The 21,818-nt window shown below is 42.2% G+C and overlaps 1 pseudogene; it reads right to left on the minus strand.

The window, feature by feature from the left end:
- Positions 1-12,664: 12,664 nt before the first annotated feature.
- LOC116630983 lies at positions 12,665-14,321 on the minus strand (annotated as a pseudogene).
- Positions 14,322-21,818: the final 7,497 nt, after the last annotated feature.

Consider the following 21,818-nt stretch of genomic DNA (forward strand, 5'->3'; position numbering starts at 1 on the left):
ATGCCCAGACGGCAAAGAGCCACCTTGGCCATTCATAACATGCAATATGGCGGCAGAGTAACACATTTTATGTTTCTTCCTGGGGACCTTATGGCACTCTGCATTCCATGGGAAAGGAGAAAGCAAGTTCTTTTTGCCATTTCCTAAGTCCCAACTGGTGTACCTAGTCCCAAATGCCTAACAGGAAACCCTCTAAAATGGGAGATCCTTACGATCCCATTTGTTCTCAGATTTGGAACCTAACTGCCAATTTTAGAGCCTGAGGGGGGAAAAAAAATCTCAATTATTATTCTATTAATAAGCATATTCTAGATCACCCAGATGACCACCATATAATCAAACAAACAAAAAAAGGTGCTTTTTTTTAGTGTTCATTGTCTGCGTTTGTGTTTAATAAGATAACTACTCTAGCCTGTGGCAGTTTTAAAAAGTAGCTAAAAAAACCCTCTATGACATTCTTCTCAACAAGACTTCAAGACATGGGGTCCATGTCCCCTCCCCCTGAATCGGAGCGGACTTGTGGCTCACTGTAACCAATAGAATACGGTGGAAATGACCTTGTGTGACTTCTGAAGCTAGGTCAGAAAATGTGAGGCAGGTTCGACCGTGTGAGCCGGGATACTCGGGAGCCCTGGGCTGCCATGGCAGCAGCCGGACTACCCTGAGGGTCCCAAGCTGTGAGAAAGCTGACACTGCCTGCAAAGACATATGTTGAAGCTCCAGTTGGCCACCCAGCATCCACTACCAGAGTGAAGATGTTGAGTTACCTCCAGCCCTTGAGTCTTCCCAGCTGAGCCCCAGCTCTCACGCGCAGAAGACAAGCCATTCCCCACTGTGCTCAGTCTGAATTCCTGACTCACAAAATCCAGAAAGCATAATAAAGGGGCTGTTTAAGCAGTTAAGTTGTGAGGGAGACTTAACATATTAAATGAAGGTCAAATAACCTCACAGCATGTTGTGTAGATGAAAGATGCACAGCCGTTTGAGCAGCAAAAAGAAGTGGAAGAACGGACTCATCTGAAAACACGAGGTATTATAGGCCTATGGAACTTTTTCATGATTAATGAAATTCATTCTTTTCATGAATTTATGTCAGCAAAACATAATCCTTCACATAAAATTAATGTTAATGTGAATTTTGAACCCCTATGGTTTTGTTTTTATTTATTATGCAAATTAATTTTGGTTCTCCAGTTGTTTAAAAAACTATAAGCAGAAGAAATTGATATATAACCAGTTGAAGCTGATATATATAGGATACGTATTATAATAAAATTAATTTAGGTCAACCCTGAATAAGTCCTCAAAAATCATTTCCATTATAAGGATGCATGTAATAATCAGATTTGAGAAACACTGCTTTATACTGTTATCACCTACCTTCTGCTTAAAAACCCACCAAAACACCCTATTGCCTGTTGCCTAAGTCCAAACCCCTCTGTAAGAAAACACAAGGCCCTTCAAAATCCACCTCAAATCTTCCTTCCCTTCATCCACTTGCCCTGTGTTCCAGCCAACCTCTCCCCCATCTCCTCAGAAACTCCTACCCTTCCTTAAAGACTCAGTTCAACTGCCACTTCCTCTGTGAAGTCTTTATGGATTCATAGGATTCCTTCCACTGTGTTCCCACAATGTTTCTGTCCCCAGGCCTGGCGGAAAACAGGTGGCACATTCAAATGGGTAATTTGAAATTTGAAAACATTACCTGAAAGAAGCTGTGACTTTGGGTCAACAGATGCAGGCAGCCCACTGTGGAAGGAGCAGGAGATTTAATACCTGACCTCATGTTCATCCCTTCCTCTGATCTGCTGCCAGGGTCCTGTTGGCTGAACCCAACCAGAAGCCAAAGGGCAACGAAACCCACTGATCCAGTAGTCTGTACAGATCAGCCTCCCCAGGGAAAAGCAAGGTGGAGAAGGAAGGAGGGTGGCTATGGGGTAAGAGAGGAACAAAAGTTATCCAAGCTCTTTATTTATATGTGAATGACAGACATCCCATTGCAATCACCTGTTTTCGGGAGTACCTTCCCGCTGGACTCTGACCCTGCCATCATTATCTCCATAGTCTCTGCACTTGGAAAAGCGTGTGGACAGAGGAGTCTCTTAGTAAGTGTTTATTGAATTAATAAATTGATAAGGGAATGACATAGATGAGGACAGCAAGAGCATAACTGGTGCTCTTGAATGTTTTTCAATTTTTATTTTTAAATTCTTTCTCTACAGTTGTTTTATTTCTGTCTTTTGGAATACACCCTCCCCTTTTTTTCTGTAATAGAGTTCTTGTATGTGTGTTTTTTTTTCCCCCTAAGCAAAGCAGCTATTTGTATTGTATTTTCGTTTATTTGAATCTTGTTACTGAGATTTTAGCTCTTCAAGCCAGTTAGGATTATATCTTATAATAAAGCTCATTTTAATCTGTTTTATTTGTGTGTATACGATTGTAGAGCAATTTAACTTATAAAAGAGGACACATTTATGGCACATCATTTAAAATATTCCCTTCAGTTTTGTACTGATTTCCTAAATTTCTTTACACTATTTGTATGGATCCTGTCAATCAAATTTTATTCTGTATAGGAGATTAATAGAGGAATTCTACATTATAAGCCTTCCAGTTTCCTTGAATGATTTTTAGTATTCTGTAACACTTTTTTGTAATTAAGATTTAAATACCCAATCCCTCAAGACTTGCCATACAGAGAGCTGTCAATCAGAGAATTGGCAGGCTGTATGAACCGCATGATGAAGTCTTTATCCCTACTCTCTGATGCCTTCAAGACCAGCTTTTGCAAGCTGATCCTTCATTTCACATGTCTTAGAACTCACTCACACTTCTTATGCTTGGAAATGTAACACACAAAGTGACAACGTAATCCACAGCTAATAAGTTAGCGGCTATAAAAATGAACATTCACATAAACTTGCCAAGCATGGAGGATGGAGGTGTTACACCGTACTCGTGTATATATGTCTGCCAGGGCAATAGTACATATGCCTTTGGAGATGCTTCTAAGTTATGCAGAGAAGCCGACAATAATTCTTGAACTTTGTTGTCAGGATCCAGTTTCATTTAAGAGCCAAACCAACAGCATCAAAACACTTGGCCATGATCAGCCACAATCCAGCCGGTGAAGAACACATGTAAGACTAGCCCTTGCGTTGCAAATTTTGTGGAAATCAGGCTATCTCAGCTCACTTCGTTGTGTCCTAGTTTAGGCTACATGCTTTCACTGAAAAAATAATAGTAATGAAGGAGTTCTTGGATCTCTTTTCTGCATATCTTTTAACTCACTACAGAGTCAAGTAAAATGAATAATTACTATTATTATTTAGAGAAAAATTTTGATCTCGAGTTTATATTATTATTACCAAGTATAAACATATAATTCCAGTGTTTTGAAATTTACATTCGAAATTTAAAACTTTAAGTTTACTCCGTTACAATTAATACTTAGAGTAATGCACAATGAAATTTAACAGTGGCCTTAGATTTGAACCTCACACCATAAAACAGAGTTCTGCCCATTGAAATCTAATTTTAAATTTACTTATCCTAGGGAAGCCTGGGTGGCTCAGATGGTTAAGCATCTGCCTTTGGCTCAGGTCATGATCCCGGGGTCTTGGGATCAAGTCCCTCACGGGCCTCCCTGCTCAGCGGGGAGCCTGCTTCTCCTTCTCCCTCTGACTGCCACTCTCCCTGCTTGTGGGCTCTCTCTCTCTGACAAATAAATAAATAAAATCTTTAAAAAAAATTTTACTTATCCTATACAATAAGATAGGGTATTTGATATACAATGCTTATAAATTCTTGATACATGCATCTGTTTTTAAGTATTATATTTGTGACTATTATTTTTAATAAATGAATAAACTCTCTTAATGTCTTCCCAATATGATTTTTTAAAATTGTGTGAGCTTGTGATCACATATGTGAGGGGAGAGCACCTTGAGTCCACCAGAAAGGTGAGCAGAGATTTGTGTTACGTGGAAACAGAGTTGCATGTCAGTAGAGGAAGGAGGCCAATGTTACCACATGCCTGTTAGAGCACGTTTAATGGATCTTATTTTAAAAGTTATAAGAACCCCACCAGATAGACATCTTTTATCCCTATACTGATTCATATGTTAAATCTCAGGACAGTTGGATAAATCACCCTAATTCACAGGGTTGGGAAATTGAAAGGTATAAATCCAGATCTAATTAAAAGGTCTGTTTTTTTTTGTTTTTTTTTTTTTATCCCACATAGTCTTCCAGTGTACAGAAAGTAAAGCAGACTATAAGTTCTTCAAAGATAGGAGCTCTGCCCAAAGCGCCATTGTGCATATGTCTGCCTGTCTGTCTGTATTCATTCATTCAACAAGCGTATGTTCAGGGTCTACTCTGAGCCAGGCTCAGTGCTAGGCCCTGAGAATACAATGCTGAACAAGACAAACAAGAGGCCCTGTCCTCGAGGAGCTTGCAAACTATAGAGGGCTTCAGAAAAGCAAAGAGACTATGGTCATCTAGTGTGATCAGAACTATGGGGAGAGGAAGGTTGAGGTGCTCAGAGAATTCAGATTTTGGGGATCTGGGAACATGACTTGGAGGAAGCAGCCTCCAAGCAGAGACTTCACAAGCAAGCAGGGTTTGTTTGGGTGCAGGAAACCAGGGATGCTGCTGGAAAGAGAGGTCCTGGAAGAGGGTACTGAATGAGGAAGGGCCTGGAATGAAGAACAGGGTCACACTGAGACGGGGCAGGGATGGCGGGGAGGGGAGGAGGAGTTACAAAGGAATTTATAGATAATGGTCAAAGGATTGGAAACAATAGGACGACCTTGCATTTGAGGACAATCTCTCTGAGCAGAGTATAGAGACCCAACCAAGGGGTGGGGGTGAGGAGGGCAAGGAACATGGAGGGCACTAGGAGTCGGAAGGCTGCTAGAAGTGGTGGGGCTCTGCACTCCCATGTGGTTCTGGGGACCGGGAAGTGGGAAGGCTGAGTGTGGAGACTGATATGAGGGAGGAAGAGCACACTGTGGACTGTCCACAAAGGTTTGTTCAGTTTCTCAAGAATACTGAGAGAAAGCACTAAAACAATTAACACAGGTCAAACCCCATCCCACAAAACTCCATGGGAAATGACTATAATTGAATGCTCCCCATTGATGAAAACACAGACTTCTATGAAATATTATGTAGTCATAAAAAATAATGAGATCTTGCCATTTGCAACAACATGATTGGAGCTAGAGGATATAATGCTAAGTGAAATAAGTCAGTCAAAGAACAAATACCATATAATTTCACCCATATGTGGAATTTAAGAAACAAGACAAATGAACAAAGGGAAAAAAAGAGACAAAAAAACAGTCTCTTAAATGTAGAGAACAAAATGGTGGTTGCCAGAGGGGAGGTGGGTAGGGGATAATAGGTTAAGGAGATTAGGAGTATACTTATCCTGATGACCACTGAAAAATGTATAGAATTGTTGAATCATTATATTGCACACCTGAAACTGATATAACACTGTGTATAATTATACCTGAATAAAAAATAAATTAATTTTAAAAAGTAGGGACTTCTCATGAGTTCTAAAGTATAACTATTCCTTTAAAAATCTTAAACTGCAGCATCCAGAGGGAAAATCTCTGGTAATAAAGTACTCAAGCATTTGAAGGTATGTATCTCTAATGGGATTAGAGGTCCTTATCTAACTTCCTGGAACTGATAAGAGAGAAGGAATGCTTTCCCTCTAGTCAAGATGCAGTCATTCTTTGATTTTGCATTTCCTTGCTTTCCACAGAAAAAAATTTGCTCCATGATTAGTGAGCCTGTTAGTTTCCTCCTTAGGTTTATGCTGCACCATGCTATCAGATGCTCATTAGCTTCTTTATTAAGACTGTCCATTAGATGCACACAAACTGAAAAGGAGCATTAGCTCTTTTGCATAATTTAGAGTTGTGAATTATTACTGTATACTGGGACAAAAATATAAAGGAGGGGGGTTACGTTTGCACATAAGTCAGAATTTTTTCAACGCCAAAATGTTTCATATGTTTATTGGAATTCTCATTTTAACAGTGAATTAAAATTTTTACTGATCAGTTTTTATTAATTTTGTGTTAGCACTATTTATTCATACAGAGTAGTTAAAAAATGTAAAGCATTTCTTATTGAAATACATAGTCTTCAGTGAGATAAAGGAAGATTTCCTACATCTCTTCAACACAATTCACCTCTGACTCAAAGAACGCAGTGAAGAGTCGTTTCATAAAATGTTATTGGCATTAGGGTTGATAGTAAGTTAATCTATTTTTTATAAATTATTAGACTGATGTTTAGTTACAGGGTACAAAATAAAATAGTGTCTTCTCTCATCAAGTACTAGTTTATTATAGCATGGAACATGGTATTATGTTTCTATTTTGCTGCTGTATTTAAAACAATATTTGAACTTACCTTCTTAAGTTTTTCTTAATAGCACAATGTTACTATTCCAATATCAATTTTATATTTGACACAGTATAGGACGTACTGTTTTATGGATAAACCTTAGACATATTGGGTCGTACTGTACATCACAAATAGTCAGGGATCAGCAATACCACAGGGCTCAAATCTAACCTTTACATACTTGTTTTCTTATCCCTTTGCAGCATCAGGAAGGATTAGCAAAGGTCGCCCAATCATTAAGTGAATGCCTAAGAGAAATAACATCTATATGGCATATATTCCATTAACCACTAGTTAAAAGTACTTCACCCAAACGTAAGCATTAACTTCCTACAGGGATGACTGGGTAGAAAAGAGGTTCAGAAAACTGATCCTACGTATATTTGAATTAAGTTCATGATTTCCACTAAAATAATAAAAGAGTCATTTGTTTTTTAGTAAATTCTGTGCTTGAATAAAACTGAGAAGGGAAATTGCTAAACATAAACAACCTACTTACTAAGCATCGCCTTTCAAAACAATAGGGAGGATAGTTACTGAAAATTGTCTACCAGCAATAGAGTATAGGAAAAAAACAGAGGCTCTTCTTGGGAAAACAGGAAGATCCATGGACTTTAATTGGAAAACCTGGTTTGCCCGGGCGGTTTTATTTCACTCCCCTCAAAAGTGAGAATGCCTTGGCCACTCCTCCTTCAAGGCAGCTGTCTGGCCTAGAGAGGACAGCAGGACTCTGGGGGCAGGGATGCAGACACGGTGCATTCCTGAGCCTCTGAGAGCCAGGAAGGAGCTTACGGCTGTCAGGTGGAGGTCTCTGCAGGGCCCAGGGCTGTCACAGTTCACCACTAGAGCTAGCATATCAGGAGTTGTACAAAATCGTTGGGTAGAAAGAAACTCTTGCCCTTATCCTTTTATGAACTGTATTTATCTAACATTCTGCACATGTTTAGCAATATAAGTATCTTGAATTTTTGCATGGGTTTTGTCCATATGTGCATTCTTAGTTCCTGAAAACCCTGAGAAAGAAAAAGAAAGGCTATAAATAGGAATTAGAAGATCTGGTCCCTGCGCATAAGGTGTGTGCATTCTTGGGCAGAAAAGATGAACCTACAAGAAAGAGTTTGAGATTACATCTCTGTACACCCTCGTCCTCCTGCCGCAGGGCATTCATCACTACAACACATTTACGTAGCACCTCCCTTCCAAGAGCTCGAGCACTGCCTGCAGGACAAACTGCTGAATACGAGACTCCTCACAGTCCCTCCTAGCCAGTGACTCTGGCTGGGAAACCAATCTAGTCCCTTCTTTCTAATCATCAGCTCCTCTGGCTTTGGGATCTACCTTAAACTTTGTCATGGTGGTGCAATACCTCAGAAATCCTAGAGGGAAAATTAAAATAATGCTAGTGAAAAGAATTTTTTTTTTTTAATTTATTTATTTATTTGTCAGAGAGAGAGAGAGAGCACAAGCAGGGGGAGCGGCGGGAGCCCAATGCGGGACTCTATCCCAGGACCCTGGGATCATGACCTGAGCCGAAGGCAGACGCTTAACCGACTGAGCCACCCAGGTGTCCAATGAAAAATAATTTTAATGACAACTCCACTCCCATTTGTGGAGACTACCATGTGCTCTTTGGAAATGTTTTACTTATTTCCCTCCCATACCTCTTTAATCTTTAAATACCGCTTGAAAAGTGCTGCTCCAAAAAGACAACGAGGCAGAGCCTGAGTGGGCAGCCGCCCACACTCTCTATTGTACCAACGTGTGTGTCTGTCCAGTGTTAGCTACCACATAACCCAGAGATTGGAACAAAGAGTGTTTATTTGCATGACCACAAAATTCTGACCTGCCCCCGCCCCCACCCTACCCAAAGTTTTCAAAGTTTCTAGAGAAATTCTGCAATGCATTTAAAAAAATCTGTTGGGACTTTAAATCTAAGGAAAGGAAAATTGCCAAATATACCTACTACCCTGGACCCCCTTGCCTTCTTCCTGGGTCACGTGCCACTTGAGGATATCCTTTTATAAGGGTTTGCAGAAGCCCAGGCTGTCTTTCCCCTAGAAAAGTTGTACTCTCCCCTCTGTCTCAGCTCCTCAAAGGGCAGCTTAAGATTATGGCACGTACATTCCTTTCTTCCTGCGAACATCTGTTTAACATCCTTCACACTGGAACCTGTTCATGCACGGACCTTCGGGGCACTGGAATATTGGTCCACAGCTTTTTCCTCTCACAACTATTTTTAGCCTCGAGGATTGTATTTTCCACCATTTTAGTCATTTCCATGTCTCTGCTTAGTCCCCATTTCTCCATGTTGTGTAATATTCCTTTGAGTTATCTTTTTCCAAGGAACTCAAAGAACTCGATGATTCAGTCCTCTGCCCACATACCCGCATGAGGCAGGAGGCTCTCCTCCCTGCTTATCTGAGGCACAAAATCGTTTGGCTCCAGCGCAGCTCTGTTTTTCCAGCTGTCAAGCGGCAGCTGACCAGATTTTTTTATATACACTGAAAACTGACATGAAGCAAAGTGTGTTATGGAGTGGTAGGGTGGATGCAGGGTCTCAAAAAAGCACGGGGCAAAAGAGCCTCTTAGAACTCAGAGTGGCAATGAACCTACGCAGAAAGACAAGCTTGACAATTTTATTATGTGCCAGGTACCAGGCCAGCTGCTGGAAATAAACAGAATAAAACCCAGTCCTTGGCCCTTCAGAAGGGAGGGACACAAATGAATTAGCATTTATTCATTCAGTGAGTCTGTAAACACATTATGAGCAGCTATTACATGCCAGAATTTATTCTAGGCCCTGAGAGTACATCAGTGAACAACATAGACAAAATCCTTGGAGCTCATTGCATACAAAAATGCATAGTAGATAATTAGATGGACTGGAGTCGGACCTCTTGGGTCCAAATGCTGGCTGTGTGATACTGGGAGGAATGTCTGCCTCTCTGCGTGTCATCTGTAAAGTAGGGGTGATAACAGTACCTACGGCATCGGGTGGCTGGGAAGATTACGCGAGCTAATGCAAGTAAAGAACTTAGAAGAATCTCTAGTACATAACATGGGGCCCGAAGCTATTATTACATTAGATAATGTGAAAATTGATAAAAGGACGTCTTGTTTAGATTGGAGTCGGAAGGCTGGCCGGGGGAGCTTCCACGCCCTACAACTCCTCATCACCGGCAAACGAAGAGGAAGAGATGCACCTTGCACTCCGCGGATACCACTTTACTATCCCAGCAGTGCGAAGAAGTCCCCGCCACCCCCTCAATAGCCCAAACAATGAGAGACTGTGCAACTCAGCCAATGAAGGGCCACTATACTTCGAACTCCCAGTTTACTCCAATAGATTTTTTTGTTTATAAAAGCCCCTCGCAACACCCCCCTTTCCTCTATAAAAGAGTGTTTCTCTCCTTTGTTCTGAAGACTTGCCTATGGTTTTGCCATAGCTAGCTGGGGTGCAATGGCAATTCTCTGCTTTTCCCATATAAACCCATTTTTTGCTGGTAAAGTAACCAACAGGGTTTTTTGTCTTTGCTTTTTTAAGATTAACAATAATTACATTACGGAGTGAGAGCATTTAGTTAAAAGAAGTGAGGCATGAGGCTCTCTAGGAGCACAGAGGCAAAGCACCTCACTCGGAGGGGTGGTGGACAGAGCTTCTCAGAGGAGCTTGCACCCCAGTCCAGAAGGCTGAGTAGGATTTAGCCCGATTAAAAAAACGGGGAATGGAGTACCGGGCAGAGGAAGCACTGTGTTTGAAGATTTGGAAGCGAAGGAGAGAGCAGCAATGCTTAGAAGTGCACCTAACTTAGCGTAGGTGGGGGGGTTGGGAGAAGCGGTAAGAAGGAAGGTTAAGCAGAGATCAGATCATGAAAAGGAACTCCGGCTTTATCCGTCAGCAGGAGAAGCCATTAACTGTAAACAGGAAAGTGATGGAGGCTGCACTGGACTGAAAGTACAAGAGGAGAAGCCCGTCAGAGGAGGCCGCTGCAGCGACTAGGATGGGAAGAGAGGAAGGCCTGAACTAACGGGAGGGTCTTGAGCTTAGAGGGGTGTGGACAAATAGCAGAGATATTAAAGAGGCTGCTGTGTAAGGTCAGGAATGAGTAGACACCTGGGTTTCTGGCTTGGGCAATGTAGCAGGTGGTAGTTCTCGCAGAGGTGAGGCCTGAGGGAGAAGGAGCAAACTTGGTGTTTGGGGGGCCCTTGGGGAGTAGTATGGGCGGTGCCAGCAATAATGAATGATCAGCTTCCTGTTGGCCACATTGCCTCTGATAGGCTTCTGAGTGAGCCAGGCTGGGACATCCGAGAGCTCAGGATCCAGCAGAGAGATCCCAGCTGAAGAGAGATGTGCAGAAATCATCAACATGGAAAGCTTCTGGGAGTAGCTGAAATTACTCATTTATTATCTCATTAAATCTCCACAACTCTGTGAAGTAGGTTAAAAAAAGACCCACGGGCATATAATAATTGGATGACAGACCCAGGCTTGTCTGTCCGACTTTCAGATCTTCACTCTTTCCTCTTCTCCTCGCTGCCTTCTGGGTGGTATGTCGAGAGGCTGGAAGAAGCAGTTGTTTCTGTGATCATGGTTTTGGTACGTTGCTGAGTTCACTCCAGACCAACCCTGCTGTAGTTTCTGGAAATACAAATAATAATAAAACATGTCTGCCACCGTCAAAGCAGGGTAAGAGAGACAGAAAGACAACAGGTCATTTCGATATAATATAGTAAAGGCAGTGACAGAGGTATATTTGTCACCACTTTGGAGAATCAGGAAGGGCTCTGGCCTCAAAAGTCTTGATAAAAGTGTAGGTCCAATCATGTCTGCTCATCAGAATAAATGGAGTTTGAGAGTGGAGAAAGGGGTGGAGAGGTGGGGCTTTTGCCTGAGGGAACTCGCTTGGAGGAGAGATTACGCCAGGGGATACTTGGCAAAGAAGGGACAATGAAAAGAGAAGACAGCAATCCCCGGGAAGGAAATAGGAGAGGCTCCTAGGGGACTGTCTCACTCAAAACATCAGAGCCATACCTCAGTGGCATTCTCGTGGCCTCTGGGAATTCTAATATTCTTCCCCAGCCTCCCTGCAAAAAAAAAAAAAAAATGCTTTTGGGGGGCCAGTAAAGCCCAGTCATCTCCAGAATTTGGTCTTGGATTTTGCTAGCAAGCTTGGATGGATTAGCAATTGTAAACCCATTTGTAAACACTGTGATCTCCGTGATGGGCCTGACGTGTTCACTGTGAGACTCCCGGTCCACTGGCTGGCAAAGGAGCATTTCAGTAAGTATGAACCTTGGCTGAGTTAAAGCTAAATGTATATCAAAATATATGTAGTCTGTATATCAGAATATCAAAAAGTTTTCCTAAAATATATATTGTAAATCTGCATAATAATATTTCCTAAAATATATATTGTAAATCTGCTAATAGATTTACCATGTTGAAGTTTTTTTTTTTTTTTTTAAGATTTTATTTATTTATTTGACACAGAGAAAGCACAAGTAGGCAGAACAGCAGGCAGAGAGAGAGGGAGAAGCAGGCTCTCCACCAAGCAGGGAGCCGGACACGGAGGTCGATCCCAGGACCCGGGGATCATGACCTGAGCCAAAGGCAGCCACCCAACCGACTGAGCCACCCAGGCGCCCCTCCATGTTGAAGTTTTTTGGTTTTCCTCGTGGAAGCCAGAGCCCTGAGTTGCCCATTGAGGAACCTCTGATGGCAATATTCATGGCCATCACCTAGTTTCTATCCAAATGACTTTGGGTGGTCTTTGTGATGTTACTCATAACCACATGACCTGATTTAGAATCAATCTTCTGTTAAAAAGAATGCCACAAACCCAAAATGGAACCACACAAACCAAGTTACCAAACCAAGACTTAATATCTAATCTAATTGCAGTTCCAACCTCCTCCAGATATGTAGTCTTCATGGGACAGTTGGGAATTTTCTGATAAGCACCAATCAGGTAATCTGTCACATGGGCTCACCATCCCCAGAAGGAAAATGAGGTAATCCACCTCAAAAGATTCCCTCGCCCTTCCCCCTAGGGGAAGGTTACCTTACCTGGAATAATCTTCTCTTTTTCTTTTGTTAATAACTTCCTTGTCCCACCCTCCTTCCTATAAAGACCTTCCACTATGTACAACTTCTCTGAGCTTCCTTCTACCTGCCAGATGAGATGCTGTTGGATTGATGAATTATTTAATAAAGCCAATTAGATCTTCCACTTTACTCATTTGAATTTTGTTTTTTAACACTTCTAATCAAATTCATAATCCATTGTTTCTTTTGAACTATTTTATAGTTTGGCTGCCAGCATACTAGTGCTAACGCATTGGGGGATGTGACGACAAGTCTTAACTAGAAAGAGATAAACATTTGGTTTTTTTGTTTTTGTTTGAAGAGATAAACAGTTGTAATGAAATCCTCAAGAAGTAGTCACTTGAGCACTGAACCTTTTCCTGGGCGCCATCAAAGTCAAAGTTAACATTAAGTATTCAACAAACTCAGTAGTCATGTATTTTTCTATATAAGACTCTTATTGAGTGACTTACCTATGTTTTTTAGCACTTGCCTCTATTTCCAAGCATCTTTGAATATTATAACTGCTACAGGCAAATGGCCACAAAATGTGGGCATGTCATTTAAATTATTAAGATACTGTGGCTGATAAAGGACTAGACAAATGATGTTATAACAGCCTTTGGGGAGGTCAAAGAAAACAAATACCAATGAATAAGGTATGCTTGCTGCTGAAATACTGGAATAGAGAAATGAGAGAATTATTATTTATGGTGTCTTTTTAAACATGTAAGGTCTTCCATGGTTATACCTTCATTACATATTATGGAAATAAACAAAGACCACCCAAATAAGAAAAATCAAAGGCTATATTTTCAGAACTTGAACAACCACCATCACTTGGCATTTGGATGGATTGGCAGGCAGGGGAGTGGGAGTGCTTTATAAGTAAAAAAAAAAAAGAAAAGAAAAAAGCAGGGGGACTTCAAGTATGTTCTGATTGGAAATTATTGGCATGGGAAAACAGGAGGCAGGCTAACTAGAAGTGGAATATCTTGCAAGATTGGATTGGAGAGCACATTGGTCTTTTTTTGGTTAGTTCCAAGTTAGAAACCTGGCCACTCTGGGCAGGTTGCTGTAGAGGTTGTGAGTCAGAATCCAATTGTCATATATGGTCTGGCCATTATCTGTGTGTGTATGCAGCTTCTCAGCATTAAGATTTCAGAGCTTTCCCCGAATGAACTCAGTATAGCTATCATATGCTGGAACCCACACTCTAAAGGAGTAATACCAGTCTGCTGATCCTGAGTAATTGCCACATTCGTGTTGGAACTGTGCATTAACTACACAGCAAGCATTCTCAATGAAGGCAATATCACCAGGAGTGGTTCTTGGGGGCAAAAATAAATAAATAAATAAATAAATAAATAAATAAATAAATAAATTACTCTTCTTATATATGAAGCACAGATATATAGGGAACATATAGTACATAAAGAAACATACATTGTATCTCCGGTCTTTAAGTTTCATGGGGAGTTGGTAGAAAAAAAATATCTAAAATAGTAAAACTGGTCTGGAGTGGGGAAGGGTAGAGAATTAAAAAAAAAAAAATGAGAGACATGCTATAGAGCCTTTGTAAATACTTCTACCTAAAACTATTCTTTCCAGCCACGGAGCTAAATAGCATCCAACCATCCCTCTTAGACTGCATTTGCCTTGCAGTCTCTGGCTCTTCAAACTTTTTCCCAGTTGGTTTAGTTTCTGTTTGAAATACTACAACTACTGTCCTTTCTTCTCTCAAAGCATGGGGAATATCACCAGAATAAAGCTCTCTGCATACACCCATAGCAAAGACTCCCATGTGGTAACATTAAGAAGATCCAATTTTCCACAGAGTATTCTTTTCCATGCCATATCTCCTTTATGAAGAGCCGCTCAAGCAGCAGAAACCAGATGCCAGTCCAGAAAGTATATGATGAGAGGAATGAAGTTGAACTCCACCATCCTGGCAAGAAAAAGGAGAGTCATAAATGAAGAATTTTAAGCTTAACCCGCTAAAATTACACGATAAATTGGAGCGCCTAGGTGGCTCAGTTGGTTAAGCCTCCGACTCTTGATTTCAGATGGGGTCATGATCTCGGGGTCCTGGGATCCAGCCCCATGTTGGGCTCCCTCTCAGCAGGGAGTCTGCTTCTCCCTCTCCCTCTACCTCGTCCCCCGCTCACCCACGCACAGGCACTCTCTCTCTCTCTCAATAAATAAATAAAATCTTTAAAACAAATAAGTAAATACATAAATAAATAAATAAAATTACATGATAAACTTTGAACCACTCTAGGTAAAAAGAAATGACTGTCCACTTAAAAATGGTTAAGATGATAAATTTTATGTTATATATATTTTACCACAATTTTAAAAAAATAGAAATTGGGGTGCCTAGGTGGCTCAGTCGTTTAGCGTCTGCCTTTGGCTCAGGTCATGATCCCGGGGTCCTGGGATCGAGCCCCGCATCGGGCTCCCTGCTCTGCGGGAGGCCTGCTTCTCCCTCTCCCATTCCCCCTGCTTGTGTTCCCTCTCTCGCTGTCTCTCTCTCTGTCAAATAAATAAATAAAATCTTTAAAAAAAAAAGAAAAAACAGAAATGACAGACTTAGTTTTCATGCTAGTCCAATACAAGCATGGACTCTTTTCTCCCCCCTTATTATTATAATCCAGAAAACAGTACACAACAAAATCAGGAAGCCCTCTGACGTAGGACTTTCTGATTATGTGATTTACCACTCAGAAGAGAATGGGGGGGGTCCCTCCCGTGGCCAATGACATCTCTCTTTTTAGTTTAGTTTGGGGCCCTTAGCCATGTTCTACTGATCCTTGCGACTTCTTCCCTTGCATTATAGCAACCACGCCCCCCCCCCCCCCCCCCCCCCCCCCCCCGGCCGCTCCACCCCACCACTAACTCCAGTCTCATAAACACGTGTCACCAGCAGCACACCCATCACATGTTTAAAGTCTGGGAAACACTAAGGAGGAGAGGTCACCATAGCCACAGCCACTTTGTGAGAATGTGGTTTTAAGGATCTCAAACACATTTGCTCATAAAGCCATAGAATTATTTCTTAAGTCAGGGACTAAAATAAGCAAATTCTCCAAATTAAAAGAAAAGAAAACAAAACAAACAAAACCACAGACTCCAAAGGACACCAGTAACAGAAGAGCATAGAAGTCTCCTCCCACTTAGGCTGGTGTCTAGTCTAACAGGTAGCAAAAGGCCTTTCCTGACCACCAAGTGTGACAAGAACCCCTTATTTAGTATTATTGTTAACTGGGGCAAGGAATACACCCCAAACCACAGCTGAGAAACAGTTTTTAGAGAGTTATAGTGAAGTACAAATCAACATGATGAAATTCTTTTATGACAAGCTTCACAAAGGGAAGCACCTGGCCAATTAATTATGCAACATGGAGCTTATTGAGCTTCATCCCCTCTCCAGTTGTTCTCTCTCTTACCCATCCAGCATGTACTACTGCCTGATTCTCACACCTGAAGTTGAAGTATGACCTGGTTCCGTTCTCTGGCAAAAACTTGCAGTGGCTCCCTAGTACGTGCTGAATATTGAATTTGAGACTGAAGAATATTCCACAACTGATCTTTATTTCCCAACACTCTCAAACACCCTATATCCTGGTAAAACCAAACCTAATAGATATTCCCTGAAGATCCTCCAATTTTCTCATTCAGCCTTTGAGTGCAGTTATTCCTTTGGCTCAAAATTTCTTCTTTCCTTATATCTAAGTCCATAAAATTACCCAGCTAGCTGTCTATCTTTTATGTATCTCTTGGTAGATATTTTGTTGTAAATAAGTTCCATCTAGAACACAAGCAGAATAATCTTCCAAACTATGGTTGTTAGGAAAAGCAGAAAATCGGACAGAAACAGATGAGGTCAATGTTAAAGGTAACCTGCAAAGTGAGTTTTAATCTGCATTTTAAAGGAGGTGAGATGTGAGATTTGGCTTGGGCAGCAGGAGTTCATTCCCAGATAAGTGGGGCAGATTATGTGGAGGGTAGTTGTCCACTGAACAAAAGAACAAATAAAAACCTTTGTACTTACTTTACTTATCCTCCAGAGCCAAGGCCAAGGAAGAAAATCTCTTCAGTTCCCTCACCACCCCCTCTGCCCTCAGCCACTTCCCTCTCTCCTTCCTTTCTACATGTGAGATCCCATTTCTTCCATGCCTCTGGTTCCAACCCCCAAGAACACAGAGAGAGATTTGAGATATTTTTTCTTCATTTATCATTTCATGTTTTCATTTTCTCAATACATTGACTACTGTTGTGTTCTGAGCATTTCCCTAGGCCCTAGAGAATAAAGGATGGAAGAAAATAATAAAAGAATAAACGGAACATTTCCAACCTTTATGAGGAGATGATTTAGCAAATAATATACACTATAATGGTGTTGGGCTGTGTATTTGGTTATTTTTCATTTGGACCCTCCTATTCATTCCTCAACCTTACCTTCCCTGCCCACTGCCTTATGCAGCTGACCCCTACAGACAGCTTGCCCCAGTATCCAGGCTTCTTTGCCCTCTGCCATTAGTTGGGTTCAGCCAATATCAGCAAGGTATTGAAGAGAAGTAGGAGAAAGGGACCAAACTATTTAATCCTTCTGCTTTTTATCTACTCTGTGCTGCAATCTGACGTTGGCTGCATCTTTGCAGGGCAATAGCTCTCTCTAGGTGACCCCACCCCCAACACTCAGGGTTCTTTTTTTTTTTTTTTTTAAAGATTTTATTTATTTATTTGAGACAGAATGAGAGAGAGAGAGAGAGAGAGAGAGCACATGAGAGGGGGTCAGAGGGAGAAGCAGGCTCCCTGCCGAGCAGGGAGCCTGATGCGGGACTCGATCCAGGGACTCCAGGATCATGACCTGAGCCGAAGGCAGTCGCTTAACCAACTGAGCCACCCAGGCGCCCCCAACACTCAGGGTTCTTAAAAGGGGTTATTCCCATCAACAGCCACAGGGATAACATGGTAACCAGAGTGTTTCACCCGCAATGATGGTGGTTCACTTATCATGAGGTACTTAAGAATGAAGGAGATGGGCAGCATTCTAAACTAGGGCTGGATTTAAGCAGTCAGAAAAATTCTAGGTCTGGGGCAGAAATCTCCCTTAAGTTGCCACAATAGGAATTCATGGCCTCCCATCACATTTTCAGATTCAAACCAGTGCATTCTCAGGCCAGAACGCCATGTTTAAAATGAAGGCCAGATCTTTTTGAGGAAGGAGCCTGCAGAGCTGCCACACTGAATACATCGTCTTCTTCCAAGGCTTCCTTGGGAGGACACGTGACGTACAGTTAACTTTGAATATGACCTGTTAAAAGGGACATGCTCAGACCTCCCAGGAGTTACTAAACACTGGCCCTAGGTTTATACTCATTTCTATGGAGTTAAAACACCACTATGGTCTAGTGGTGTCTTAGTTTCCTCTTGCTGCTATAATAAGAAACTACAAACCTGGGGGCTTGAGCCAACATAAATGTGTCATCTTACAGTTCTGGAGGTCAGGAGTCTGAAAGAGGTCCTACTGGGCTAAAGTCAAGGTATCATCAGAGGTGCATTCCTTCTAGAGGCTCCAGGGGAGAATTCCTTTCCTTACTTTTTCAGCTTCTAGACTCTACACTCCCTGGCTCATGAAGGGACATTATAGTAAGAAAGACCAAGCGGAAGCCCCTGGAACTGTCCCTCCTCCACATCCAAATGGTAAAATCAAAAGTAATACCACATCCCTAGGTGAGTACAGAGATTAGTGTCATTACCTAAGAACCCAAAAAATGCAAGAATGCTTATTCTCTATCCTATACGCAATAAATTTCCCTGTTCAGCCAGTGCAAAAGTAAGATGAATTCTGGAAAATGGTAATCAATCTCAGCTGCCATTTCCAGGGTGGTAATTTTACTGGGTCCAACAACACAGTCCTAGTATCTGGGTGCTATTAACCTGAAGAATATTTTTTTTCTTGATCTAATTAATAGGACTGTCCAAAAGAGTTTGCCTTCATTTAGAAGGGTCAGCAGTGTAGTTTTACCATCTTACTTCAGAGTTATGTCAACTCTCTTGCTCTCTGTCATAGTATGGTCTCCTCGGACCTTGGTCATCTTAATATCCCATGGAACATCACACTGGTCCATCACATGGGTAACATTATGTTAATTGGACCTCAAGTACAATAAGGAGCAATTTCCGTAAGTGCTGTAGTAAGACAAATATGGCCACAGAGTAGAGGGTAAATCCCATGAAAATTGTGCAAAGTTTCAAGGAATTCAGTAGTCTAGAGTGGGTCAGCCTATCCCCTCTAAAGTGAAAGATAAGGCACTATTCCTTGTATGCCCACCACGAAGAGGAACAATGTTTGCCAGAACTCTTCAGATTTGGAAGAAATAATACACCACATCTGGATGTGCTTCTCCAACCCATTTGCTCAGTAGCCTCTAAGCCTGTCTATTTTGAATGGAGCCTGGAGCAAGAGAGGGCTCCCAAGCTGAGGCTGTTCTGATATTTGGATCTTAATGACCTAATAGACACAATAGTTCTTAGACATGTCGGTGGCAGCTAGAGATCCTGTACAAAGGCTCTGGCAGGCCCCAAGAGGAGAATCACCGAGTATATGCCTAGGATTTTTAGAACCACGTCATGCCCTCTTTGCCAATTTATTAATTATCTATCCATGTATAATAAAACACCCCCAAAACTTTGGACCCATCTTAGACTTTGGCTACAGCAGTCAACAATTATTCACTACATGAAGATCAACTCCTCTCTTTCTAGAGGGTCCTGGTAGAGACAGAGCACACGATCAGGGAATGCCAAGCACATTAGTCTGCTAGGACGGCTGAACCAAAGTACCACAAGCTGGCTGCTTACACAACAGCCATATATTATCTCACAGTTCTGGAGGCTGCAAGTCCCAGATCGAGGGATCAGCAGGGTTGGCCCCTCCTGAGCCTGTGATAGAAGCACCTGTTCCGAGTTTCTCTCCTTGACTTGGAGATGATCATCAACTTGTGTTTTTTTTACCTCATCTTCTCTGTGTGCATGTCTGTCTCTGTGTCCAACTTTCCCCTTCTTAAAACCAGTCATGTTAGATAAGAGCCCACCCTAAGTACTTCTCTTTAACCCGATTACTTCTGTAAAGACCCTATTTCCAAATAAGGTCACTTTCTGAAATACTGGGGATTAGGATTCCAACATGCCTTTTCTGGAGGAGCGGCATCCCGTGAAGCGAAAATGGTATTTTTAAGATATGGCCAAAGAGCCTCAATGGTCGAGCAGGCACAAGAAAAGTACATGAGCAGAGAGCTTAGGCTTCATGATGGCTTCCTCAATGCTTCCATGTCTCTCGCTGAGCACACACCTGCAGCTCCACAGAAAGTTCTGGAGAGCCAGGCAACAGGAAGGAAGAGCCAGCCGTATATGCAAAGTGAGCCGGCACCAATCCCAAATGGATGCCTCCCGGTCACAGACCCGCTCAGGGATACCCTGAAATACGGTAAGAAGAGAAATCTTCCTAAGGGATAGAACTCTTATTACAGCTGTTTTTCCATTTTGTCTGGAAAGACAGACGACCTGATACAAGATCAACACTGACTCATAGGAGGTGGCTAATGTGTTGGCCAGCTGGTTCCTTAGGGACTCGGAAAAAAAACAAGACTGAAAGACTGGTGATAAAGAAGTTGGGATAGGGGAGATTTGGGAAGGAGTATCTTGACGTGGGAAGAGTGGGAAGGAATTTGTGTCTCATGGAATACCCTCCAGAGAACAGGATTATCTGTCCCGTGGATGTCAGCCAACCTCCCTCCAGCTTCCCCTTGCTGAATGTACAGTGCCCTGGTATAGGCATGGAGGTTAAGCATGGGCTCAGCTGTATTGCCTTCCCTCCCCAAGGCTGATGTGACTTGTGGCTCCCCTCCCCCAGCAGAGGCGAACACTGAGCCCCCAGCATGGCACCATTTCCTGTAGTCCTTGTTGGATGGCTCTTTTCACAGCCCCAGCTCACAGGCTCCAGTAGCCCTATTGACTCACCTTCTGAGCAGGTGGGAAAGGGAGGAGTGGATGGATTTGAGATACACTTGTAGAGGCAGATTTGAGAGGAACTGATGGCCAAGTGAATATAGTAGGAGAATGGAGAAGAAAACCTGAGATGACTGAAGTTTTCAGTTTTTGTGAATGGTGAACAGAACACTTTTAATGAAGACAGAGATGATCAGAGAAGGGCAGAGAGAAACTGACAAAGGAGGTGAAGAGTTCAGTTTGAGCCCCCGGAGGGGGGTGTGGGTGAGCATATGTAGGTATCAAGAGCAACCAGTGGTCCAGAGTTTAGAAGCAAAGTCAGCACTTGAGATAAAGGATGAAAACTTGAATTTATTCATAACCATGTGTTAATGTCCCACAGGACTTTGCATGTTTAATCTTTTACCTCTAACTATGGACACTGAGGCTTTGCTTTTCAGCGGCAGTGAACCCAAGCTGAAGAGGCCTTTAAGGGGGTGGGAGTACTTATCCTCAAGAAAGGAAGTAAGTATAGAGAGACCCTAAAGGCAAATGTTTACCAGAGTATTTTATACTGAAAGTGCCAAATGCACAGACCTCATCTTGTCCCACTTCTCTCTCTCCAGCAACCAGAAGAGGGTTTGGCACCTTGCAACCACTCAAATATTTGGGGAGTGGGCAGAATAAATGGTAATAAATGCCACAGAGGATGGGAGGAAGGAAGGATGAAAGGAACCTACTGGGCAGGAAGGGAGGTAGAAAGGAATGAACCTACAGGGCACAGCGGGGAGCCGAGGAAGGGAGAAGCCACATCCAACCTTTTTCTCCTTCCTAAACTCTCTTTGCAAGACTGAAAGATGAGAAGCCGTGTGAAGCGATGGTTAAGAACATGGATTCTGATTTCAGGCTCCAGGACATCCTAGCTGAGCGTCTTGGACAAGTAACTTAACCCTTCTGTGCCTAGGCTTTCTCCCTGTAAAATAAACACAGTAAATGCTTAGAGCAGCTCCCGGGAAAAAGTATGTTCCACATAAGTATTTTTGTTGTTTTTGGCATCCTGATGAGAAGGTAAGCCTGCAAGACAAGCTGGAAATTCCCTACGGAGGGTGAATTCAGATACTTAGCCTTTAAGAGCCATTCACAAAGACACAATCACCTTTTCTCTTCCTTTGCCTTCCAGAAGCTTTAAACACCCCACTACTTCCCAACAGACTTTCACTAGCAAAAAAACAGAGGCCTGGGTTTTAGTTGGGCTGCCAGCAGTAAGCCGTGAGTTTGCAGACCCCATGGGAGCCGAGCGCCAAGG

This window comes from Phoca vitulina, unplaced genomic scaffold (assembly GCF_004348235.1).
Source record: "Phoca vitulina isolate PV1807 unplaced genomic scaffold, GSC_HSeal_1.0 scaffold1, whole genome shotgun sequence".
In the NCBI taxonomy this organism is placed as follows: Eukaryota; Metazoa; Chordata; class Mammalia; order Carnivora; family Phocidae; genus Phoca; species Phoca vitulina.